The sequence below is a fragment of the Bos javanicus genome, chromosome 19, assembly GCF_032452875.1.
Source record: "Bos javanicus breed banteng chromosome 19, ARS-OSU_banteng_1.0, whole genome shotgun sequence".
NCBI lineage: Eukaryota > Metazoa > Chordata > Mammalia > Artiodactyla > Bovidae > Bos > Bos javanicus.
In genome coordinates, this window is record NC_083886.1 from 59,649,981 (window position 1) to 59,658,507 (window position 8,527).

The following is an 8,527-nucleotide window of genomic DNA, read 5'->3' on the forward strand; positions in this document are numbered from 1 at the left end:
CTGTCACTGCCCCTCCAATGCCCTCCTTTCCACCTGGGGGCCTGGCGTGGCTGAGATCTGAGTTCGGGAAACCCTGCCCCCGTCCCGGGGAGAAATTCAGGCATGTGCTCATCGTCCTCCTGGGGAGCAATTAGAAGCGTAATTAAAATGTCGCCAAGTCCCTCTGTCCCTAGACTGGCTCATTAGAGGTAATGAGAGATGTGAAGTTATGAGTAGATGGGGTGGTGGCCGGGGTTGCGGGGGGACATCCAAGCCCAGCGGGAATGATGGGTCTCCCAGCTCTGGGGGCATTGGAGAGAGGGATGCCCTGTTAGCAAAGGCTCAGGCAGGTGTAGGGGGCCGTGCCTCTGAGACATCGTGTACCTGCCCCCCCATGCCCCACCGCCCACTGCACCCGTGGCCACGCACCCGTGGCTGGCTGCTCCCAGCCCCTCCCCCAAAGCTGCAGACCTGCTCCTTGATAGTTCAGGACCACCTGGGGGCTTGCAGAGGCCCAGCTGACCCCACACTTCGGAAGCATGTTTTCCGACCTGGGGCCCAATGCGCCCACCAGACAAGTGTGGGATAACCAGGCAAGACCAGCCCAGCCAGCAGCGTGGACCTTCGTTCGTAGTGTGGCCTTGGACCAGTTCTGTTCCCTCTCTGGGCAGTTTTAGTTTCTCCATCTTTAAAATTTAGACTCTAGTTCAGTTGCTTTCAACTTTAAAAAAAAAAAAAAAACCAGTTGTTTTTGTCATGAGGTATTATACAAACAGATAAACCAGAGCTTCTCTGGGGCTGGGGGGGCAGTTGTTAGGGGCGTGGGAGGGTGGTCCTTTCTCCCCTTCGGTCTCAGAGGTTTGCCTGAGAACCCTAGGACCCCCATGGAGTATCTCTCTCCCTGAGCTGCTCTGTAGGGCTTCCTCTACCTCTGACAGCTCAAAACAAGAGCTGGGAACTCTCTCTGGGTAATAACACAGTAATTTTAATTCAGATGGCAGCTAACATTTCCAAAAATTACATGGGACCCCCAAAACCTGCGCCAGGCAGGGCTGCAGTCACGGCTCAGAGATGCATTAGGACGAACCCCACCCTGGTCCATCCACCGCCAAGGCGCCTCCCCTCGGCCTCCCTGATCTGTCGAAGGGCTCTGCTCTTTGCTGGGTGCATACGGCTCTGCTGTGATCACCTGAGGGCTGTGTGTGTCCTAAGACTGCTGCTGGGCCACTGGGCTAGAAAGTGGAGGAGGTGGATACGGACCAGGCACCAGCTCCAAAGCCCTTGCTTGCAACCACTATCCATCCAAACCTGGTGATGTCCGCTTTGGCGCCTGGGATGAGCAGGTGGGGCCAGTGACCTACTGGGCAGAGCGGCGCAGAAAGGCTGAGCTGACAGCCGGGCTGGTCGGGGTGTGCCCAAGAGGAAGGGGGGTGTGTTTGCAGCTGGGGGAGGGTCTGGCAGCGCCAGGACCCTTTCAGCAGCTACTGCCACTTCACATCGTCCAAAGGGCTCTGCAGGTGGTGCCTCTGCCCTTCCTGGGGTCGCTTGGGGCTGGCCTCTGTCTCCAGCTGCAGCCTCGTGCCCTCCTCCTGGCTGGGTACCAGGCTGGTCCCATAAGGCTCCCCTTTGACTCCATTCTCACACCCCAGCCACCGCCTCCTCTTTACCAGGGTTGCGCCATGTTCCCAGAAGATGAACACAAGAAATAGAAAAGAGATAAAAGAGGTCAGGACACAGACTCGCCTGGTGGTCCAGTGGCTAAGATTCCTTGCTCCCACTGCAGGGGATCTGGGTTCGATCCCTGGTCAGGGGACTAGATCCCCCACGCCACAACTAAAGATTTCGCATGCCACAACTAAGACTTAAAAGAGAAGAAGGGGTCAGGACACCTGCAGAGAGGGGCGGTCTAAGGATCGGCACATTTTAGGATCTGGTTCACCACCCACTTCCACCCATTCTACAGATGGGAAGACAGAGGCTGGAGAAGGCAGACTGGCTGCAGTCTTGTGAGCAGACCCTGTGAGGTGGACTGGGCTGGCTTGGCTCTGGTGTGACAGAAAAGGCACAGCCTGACCAGGTGGACGGCAAAGGGCAGAGCCAGGAGCATGCTGGTTGCCAGGGGGGCAGGGGGGGCAGGGCTGGCTTTTCCAGGGGTATCTGACACCCCCACCCTTCCCTGTCTCACCTTGGCTTTCACACGGCCGCCTCCCAAATGTCCGGAGTCCACACTCAGGTGGGGACCCTGCCTGGCATGGCCCCTCCCTTGCAGTAATAACCTGCATGCAAAATGCCCCTAAGAGGAGAAGAGGGTGGCAGAGGATGGGGTGGTTCGACAGCATCATTGACTCAATGGACATGAATCTGAGCAAACTCCAAGAGACAGTGAGGGACAGGGGAGCCTGGCGTGCTGTGGTCCATGCTGTAAAGAGTCAGACACGACTAAGTGCCTGATCAACAAGAGTATCCCTAGACCCCAGAGACCCTGAGTCGAGATGCAGGAAAGTGTGGATAAACAAGGTCCTGGGACTTCCCTGGTGGTCCAGTGGCTAACACTCTGAGCTCCCAGGGCAGGGGACCCGGTTCAATCCCGGTTCAATCCCTGGCCAAGCAACTAGATCCCACATGCCTCAACCAAGAGCTCACATGCTGCAACTAAGACCTGGAGCAGCCAAAATAAATAAATACTGAGAAACAAACAAGCTTGTCCAATCTTCTTGGATAAATCATAGTGGAAAAGAATATTTAAAAAAGAATATGTGTATAGCTGAGTCACTTTGCTGTACAGAAGAGATTGGCACAACGCTGTAAACCAACTATACTTCAATTAAAAAAAAAAAAAGAATGAAAAGAAAAAGATCAAGAGAGCAAAGTCAGGAGTGAAAGCGGGCGAGCTTGTCGATCGACTTCCCTTTCGCAGGCTCCCGGGGCCCTGTGGCTTCCTGCCAATAGCCAGATGGGAGCTGGGGAGAAGGCTTTGGGGGAGGGAAGGTATTTGCAGGCAGATGGAGGTTGGAGGTTTTGCCTTTGAAGCCTGTTGCTCTTACACACGGAGCTTCTGTTCTCCAAGACTCCCAGGAGGAGACAGGAGGAGCCGGAGAGCTGCCTTCCTGGGGCCTCCAACACCGAAGTGACACTTACTATGTTAAAAAAAAAAAAAAAAAGCCAAGGCCACTGGGCTCTGCTGAATTTTGTGGGGTTTTTTTTTTTTTTATCCTGCTTTGTTCCCCCAAAGAATTGGAGGCAGCTTACAAAAATACGTAAAATACAATAGGATAAAAATAGATCAGAGAGAAAACTAGGCTGGAACAAACAGTTCAGTGAGCCAAGAGGGTGGAGCACAGAAGTGCGCTCCAGCGTCAACTGCAGTGTGGGCTCTGAGCTTCCTACCAGTCAAAGCGAAGAGGGAAATCCCCCTGCTACGAGACTCACAAAGTCCACGCAGTTAGAACAATTCCAGAAGCGGCTTTTTCTGACACTGAGTTCTTTCTGAGAGGGGTTCTTGTGAGATAAGAGGGCAGGGCTGGGGTCCCCGCCCGTGTCCCCAGTACAGTCTCGTAACAGAATGGAAACGAATCCGTATGGTGGCGTCCCTTCACTGTTCATCTGAAACTATCACAACACAGCTAACTGGCTCTGCTGCTGCTAAGTCGCTTCAGTCGTGTCCGACTCTGTGCGACCCCACGGACGGCAGCCCACCAGGCTCTCCCGTCCCTGGGATTCTCCAGGCAAGAACACTGGAGTGGGTTGCCATTTCCTTCTCCAATGCATGAAAGTGAAAAGTGAAAGTGACGTCGCTCAGTCGTGTCCGACTCTGTGCGACCCCCCAACAGAAAATAAAAAGTTAAAAAGAAAAAAGCAAACAGCCTCCTAACAGATTGAGTCACGCAAACACCACCTCTGCATGTCTGCTCAGTGTAAATCAAGGGCTTGATGCCAAGGCACAGATCAATAAAACCAACTCTATGGAGGGCCGGGCCCAAACTATCCAATCATTCATCCGAGAGAGGCAGTTTCGATTCTTCCAGACAGATCGGGATTTCTCAGCCTCAGCACTGTGGGCACATGGGGGCCTGGATCCTTCCTCGTTGTCGCGAGCTGTCCCGTGCCCCGTGGGGATGTTAGCCCATGTGGGCATGTGTCCCTGGCCTCTGCCCACTGCATGCTGGGAGTATCCCAGCCAGCCATGCCCCACGTCGGTCCAAAATGGCCCCCTTCATTGCTGACCATCCCCGCGGTAATGAAAACCACAGCTCTTATCAGAGTGGTGGGATACCTTTTCTTTTTCTTGGCCCGTTGCAGTGAAAGCGCCGGGTGGTTCCACCGGACCGCCAGGGAATTCCTTTATAAAAAAATAATAATAATAAATCAAGGCCAGGGCCTTCCTTCCCTGATGTCTCATTGGTGAAGAATCTGCCTGCCAATGTAGAAGGCAAGGTGTTTGATCCTGGGTCTGGGGAAATCCCAAGTGCCAAGGAGCAGCTAAGCCTGCGTGCCACAACTATTGAGCCTGTGCTCTAGCGACCAAAACCCACAGCTACTGAGGCCGCCTGTCCTGGAGCCCGCGCTCTGCGACAAGAGAAGCCACGGCAATGAGAAGCCTGCGCCACAGGGGAGGGTCGGCCCTGCTCGCAGCCGGTAGAGAAAAGCCCACGTGGCAGCAAAGACTCAGCACAACGCCTCCCCCCAAAGACACAGTAAAGATAAAAAATGAAAATAAATAAAAAGTAAAAGAAAAAAAAAGCCAATTTAAAAATGTGTTCAGGTCACTTTTTGTTTTTTAATTCAAAATATAAAAATGTTTATGGAGCCTTCTGGGAGGGAAATGGACATGCATCTTGTTACCTGCTTTAATTGAGAAAGCTGGCTCCTCGTCTTAGCCAGTAACGTGTTCCTCTGAGGGTCTTCTCAGAGTAGCAGCCCCACGGAGGTGGTTTTCTGATTTCTCATCCTGGGGTCAGATTTGAGGTGTATTAAAAGGTGGCTGCATGGAGGGGGTGGTTATCAAGAAGTGGGGCCTTGGGGAGATGATTAGGCTTAGATGAGGTCACAAGAGTGGGTGTGTGTGTGTTAGTTGCTCAGTTGTGTCCAACTCTTTGTGACCCCATGGTCTGTCCATGGAATTTTCTAGGCAAGAATACTGCAGTGGGTTGCTATTCCCTTCTCCAGGGGAGCTTCTCAACCCAGGGATTGGGCCCAGGTCTCCTGCATTGCAGGCAGATTCTTTACCATCTGAGCCACCAGGGAAGCCCAGCCTGTGATAAAACTAGTGTCCTGATACAAGCAGAGCCCAAGGCTCACTCTCGATCCACGTGTGAAGACACACGGTGAGAAGGCAGCCAAAGAGGCTTCAGCAAAGCCAACCGAGGCGGGACCTTCACCCTGGACTTCCAGCCTCCCAAACCGAGAAATGTAAGTGTCTGCTGTGTACGCCCCGTCCGTGGGCCCCGAGCTGACGGGGGTGACTCCCCATGCATCTGGAGCTGCTCATCTAGATGGGGCATCCTGGCCCGGAGACAGAATTCAAGGCCAAGCCAAGGAGTAACACAGGCAAGGGCAGCTGGGTGGGTTTGACGAATGTCTGACAGGCGGGAAGGTCAGCGTGGGCAAGGCTCTCCACCCCACCCCCCTGGCGCCTGGGGCCCTGACTTCTTCCCCAGCCACCCACCCAGGGGTCAGGATGCTTCGTCCAGGCTGGCAGTGGGGAGGGGCGGCTGCCCTCTGCTTGCCCGCTCCTGCCACCCACACCCCCTGGGCTTTGCACACAAAGTGGACACGACTCCCTGTCAACAGTCAGGGCTGGAGGGTTTTTTCCATCTGTACCCAGTCTGTCTGCCCCGTGACCCAAGAATCATTTGGAGATAACAGACTGGAGGGCAGTCTTTGGTGATGAAAATGGACTTTGTCGTCTGGACTCAATTGACCCAAAGGCAGATCGAACCTGTGACCTTGGCCCCCATCCATCAAAGTGAGTGCACCAGGCCGGACCAGGGAGGACTCATCCATCATGGTGTTGGCGACCAGCTGGCGGCCTGTGTTCTACACAAACCTTCCTCTTCCTCCCCTGAGTGAGGGTGAGGGGTGCAGGAGCGTCCCCCTGGATGTGGGAATTAGATACTAGAATCTTGCTCACAATTACGGTCTACTGTGACTCTCGACCTTGACCAGACCCAAGGCTGCAAAGGTGGCTCCTTCCGTGACTCCCAAGGCCTCAGATTCAAGACTCTTCTCGAGCTCCCAGCCCCTCGACTTTTTGGGGGGATTTGTCTGTCAGTTCGTTTTTTCATCGCAGCACGCAGCATTCGAGGTCTTAGCTCCCTGGCCAGGAACTGAACCCCTGCACCTCAGCCCCGAGCTCAGAGCCCTAACCACTGGACCGCCAGGGAAGTCCCTTTTTTGGTCTGTTTTGTTTTCTGTCCCAGCTCCTTGAAAGTCTCGCAAGAGTCGGATAGCCGGATCCAGCCGCACAGGGCCAGAAGCGGATCCCCCTGTGGCTGCTGCTGGGGAATCCCATCCTTTACCGCCTGCCTCGCCTCTGTTTCACGGCCTCCTGGGCCCCCGTCCTTGCTGCCCAGGTGAGACCAAAGTGGTCTTGTTCCCCACTCCCTCTGTGTCCCGCATCGTAGGATTCCGCTGCCTGTTACCGACAGCTTTCCCGTCTGTCTCTGTTTCCATGTTGTTACTGTACCAAATGTGTGCGCGCTCGGTGGCTTCAGACATGTCTGACTCTCTGCGGCCCCATGGACTGTAGCCCACCAGGCTCCTCTGTCCATGGGATTTCCCAGGCAAGAATCCCAGAGGAGGTTGCCATTTCCTCCTCCAGGGGATCTTCCTGACCCAGGGGTCAAACCCCAGTCATTTGCATCTCCTTCTTTGGCAGGCAGATTCTTTACCCCTGGTGCCACCTGGGAACCCCAACACAGATGTATTGTCTCACAACTCTGGAGGTTAGAAAGGGCCTCACTGAGCTAGGATCACGGTGCTGGCAGGCCTGCCTTCCTTCTGGGGGTTCCAGGGGAGAATTCATTTTTTTGCCTCTTCCAACTTTTAGAGGCTGTTTCCTTGGTTTGTGCCCCCGCCCTCAACTTCAGAGCAGCAGTGTAGCACCTTCAAATCTCAGTCTCTCTCTCTCATTGGAAGAGATAAGCTATTGGGACATTCCCTGGGCCAGGACTGATTCCCTGAGCCCCAAATGTCCTGTCTCTTTGACTCTCTGGCTAGAAGTACAATCCACATGCCAGCCCACAGGCACAGCCTTGGGTCACGGAGGTCTTGGTAGTCTTACCAGTCTGGATGGGGTGGGGGGTGTCTTTCCTGAACTGCAGTTTTGTTGACTGGAGGAGCTTGTGGTCATGCAGACTGAGCTGGTGGTCTTTGGGAAGCTCACCAAAGCCAGTGAGCACTGGTTCTTTTCAATTGTAGAAGAGAATGAATGGCTTTCTCCCTGGGGTTTTGTAGTCCAGTAAGTAGGTTCGGACACGACTGAGTGACTTCACTTTCACTTTTCACTTTCATGCATTGGAGAAAGAAATGGCAACCCACTCCAGTGTTCTTGCCTGGAGAATCCCAGGGACGGGGCAGCCTGGTGGGCTGCTGTCTACGGGGTTGCACAGAGTCGGACACGACTGAAGCAACTTAGCAGCAGCAGCAAGTAGGTTCGGACACGACTGAGCAACTTCAATTTCACTTTTCACTTTCATGCATTGGAGAAGGAAATGGCAACCCACTCCAGTGTTCTTGCCTGGAGAATCCCAGGGATGGGGGAGCCTGATGGGCTGCCGTCTATGGGGTCACACAGAGTCGGACACAACTGACATGACTTAGCAGCAGCAAGTAGGTTCAATAGTTAGGAGTCTGGGCTTCCCTGGTGGCTCAGATGGTAAAGAATCTGCCTGCGATGCACACACATTCGTTCCCTGGGTCAGGAAGAGCTCCTGGAGGAGGAAATTGCAACTCACTCTAGTATTCTCGCTTGGAGAATCCCATGAACAGAGGAGCCTGGCGGGCTACAGTCCATGGGGTCACGGAGCCAGACACGACCGAGCCACTAACACACACACACAGAGTCAGGAGTCTAGGTTCCCATTCTGACATCCACTTGCTGCATGAGCTTTAAGCGATTGCTTCACCTCTCTGGGCCTTGGTTTATCTGCAAAATGGGTAGAAGCCTCTTGAGCGGTTGCAGAAGACTGGAGGAAGCCATGATGAGAAACCTGGGAGTGTCAGTAGCCCTGTTACTGGGTCCGTGCCCCTGGGGGAAGGGGATGCCCCACCCAGAGCAGATTTCCTAGAACTGCGGGCTCCCAGAGGCCAAGCTCCGGGGCAGGGACACAGCAGGACCGTCCCAGCTGCTGGACATCCCTGCCCTGCACGTCCAGTGCCTCTTGTGAGACCAACAGCTGTCCCCGCCAAGTGGCATCTCAGGCACAAAGAGCAGCAAAGGGGCAGGGCACTCGGGCCCACTGTTCCTGGCCCAGAGCAGCAGCTGTGTGTCACGGCGGGAGGTGGTGCTTCCTCTGCCCTCTGTCCTCCCCGAACAGCTCTCCAGCAG